Source organism: Durio zibethinus, unplaced genomic scaffold, assembly GCF_047325235.1.
Source record: "Durio zibethinus cultivar Kanyao isolate XHJ-2024 unplaced genomic scaffold, ASM4732523v1 HiC_scaffold_3, whole genome shotgun sequence".
Taxonomy (NCBI): domain Eukaryota; kingdom Viridiplantae; phylum Streptophyta; class Magnoliopsida; order Malvales; family Malvaceae; genus Durio; species Durio zibethinus.
The window spans coordinates 8,643,501-8,646,000 of record NW_028323044.1 but is presented as its reverse complement, the minus strand read 5'-3'; positions in this window follow the sequence as shown (position 1 = coordinate 8,646,000).

Below are 2,500 nucleotides of genomic sequence, written 5' to 3'. Positions count from 1 at the left end.
TGTGCCCACACCAAGGCCCGGCATGTATCGATGGTGTTCGACGTAGGGGCAATCTTCTGCTGATGGTGGTCGAGGCAAGAGCCCGCACCAAGGGCCAGCGTGTGCCCATGGTGCTCGAGGCAACCGTCCGCACCAGGGCCCAGCGTGTGCCGATGGTGGTCGAGGCAACCGCCCGCACCAGGGCCCAGCGTGTGCCGATGGTGCTCGAGGCAACCGCCCGCACCAAGGGCCGGCTTGTGCCGATGGTGTTCGAGGCAACCGCCCGCACCAGGGCCCAGCGTGTGCCGATGGTGGTCGAGGCAACCGCCAGCACCAGGGCCCAGCGTGTGCCGATGGTGGTCGAGGCAACCGCCCGCACCAAGGCCGAGCGTGTGCCGATGGTGGTCGAGGCAAGCGCCCGCACCAGGGCCCAGCGTGTGCCGATGGTGGTCGAGGCAAGCGCCCTCACCAAGGCCGAGCGTGTGCCGATGGTGGTCGAGGCAACCGCCCGCACCAGGGCCCAGCGTGTGCCGATGGTGGTCGAGGCAAGCGCCCGCACCAAGGCCGAGCGTGTGCCGATGGTGGTCGAGGCAAGCGCCCGCACCAGGGCCCAGCGTGTGCCGATGGTGCTCGAGGCAAGCGCCCTCACCAAGGCCGAGCGTGTGCCGATGGTGGTCGAGGCAACCGGCCGCACCAAGGGCCGACGTGTGCCGATGGTGTTCGAGGCAACCGCCCGCACCAGGGCCCAGCGTGTGCCGATGGTGGTCGAGCCAGGAGCCCGCACCAAGGGCCGGCTTGTGCCGATGGTGTTCGGGGCAAGCGCCCGCACCAGGGCCCAGCGTGTGCCGATGGTGCTGGGGGCAAGCGCCCGCCCCAGGGCCCAGCGTGTGCCGATGGTTATCGGGGCAACCGGCCGCACCAGGGCCCAGGGTCTGCCGATGGTGCTCGAGGCAACCGCCCGCACCAAGGCTCAGCATGTGCCGATTGTGATCGAGGCAACAACCCACACCAGGGCCCAGCTTGTGCCGATGGCGGTCGAGGCAAGTGCCCGTACCGAAGGGCAGCCTATGCCGATGATGGTCGATGCATGTGCCATCACCATGCGTCATCATGTGCCATTGATGGTCGAGGCCTTGGCCGAAGTTCGATTTTGAGCCACGGTGCCCATGCTTGGCTCCAGCATGTGCTGGTGCCGCATTTTTTTCACTCGGGACAGCATCGCCGGAGCATCGCCGGAGCATCGCCGGAGTACCGCCGGAGAACCTGACCGGCGGCATTGGGGTTCCGGCGATTGGGAGGGGGGCCGGGGGGGTGTGCGCACATGATGTGCGATGGGTGCTGGTACTTGGCCTTGTGTTGGCCCCCTATCCCTCATCAAACCTCTGAGAATTCACACCCCCTTAAAGAGCATTTGAGATTTTACAGGTTTGCTACCAGTAGCCGTTAAAGTGTCTGAAATGGGGACACTTTTTTCAAACGGTCACAAAATCTTTTCTACTTCGAGTTTTTAGCTGAATTTTTTTGTGCATGCCAACAAAAATAGAAGGATCATGCCTACAAAATTTGGGGCCAAAAATCCTTATAAAAAAATTTTAAAAAATCCCGAACCGCAAAAAGTTTCGAAAATCGTGAAAAATAGAAAACGAGTCATCTTCCAACGAAACTTCACGTGAAGGCTTAGGGGACCATGGTATGAATTTACAAGCCATAAAAATGGCATTGGCACGGCAGAAATTTGAAGATGTGCCTAAACCCACCAGGGCCCAGCGTGTGCCGATGGTGCTCGAGGCAACCGCCCGCACCAGGGCCCAGCGTGTGCCGATGGTGCTCGAGGCAAGCGCCCGCACCAGGGCCCAGCGTGTGCCGATGGTGGTCGAGGCAACCGCCTGCACCAGGGCCGATAGTGTGCCGATGGTGCTCGAGGCAACCTGTCGCACCAGGGCCCAGCGTGTGCCGATGGTGATCGAGGCAACCTGCCGCACCAGGGCCCAGCGTGTGCCGATGGTGGTCGAGGCAAGCGCCCGCACCAGCGCCCAGCGTGTGCCGATGGTGCTCGAGGCAACCGACCGCACCAGGGCCCAACGTGTGCCGATGGTGCTCGAGGCAACCTGCCGCACCAAGGCCCAGCGTGTGCCGATGGTGCTCGAGGCAACCTGCCGCACCAGGGCCCAGCGTGTGCCGATGGTGCTCGAGGCAAGCGCCCGCACCAGGGCCCAGCGTGTGCCGATGGTGGTCGAGGCAAGCGCCCGCACCAGGGCCCAGCGTGTGCCGATGGTGGTCGAGGCAACCGCCCGCACCAGGGCCCAGCGTGTGCCGATGGTGCTCGAGGCAACCTGCCGCACCAGGGCCGAGCGTGTGCCGATGGTGGTCGAGGCAAGCGCCCGCACCAGGGCCCAGCGTGTGCCGATGGTGGTCGAGGCAACCTGCCGCACCAGGGCCCAGCGTGTGCCGATGGTGCTCGAGGCAACCGACCGCACCAGGGCCGAGCGTGTGCCGATGCTGGTCGAGGCAAGCGCCCGCA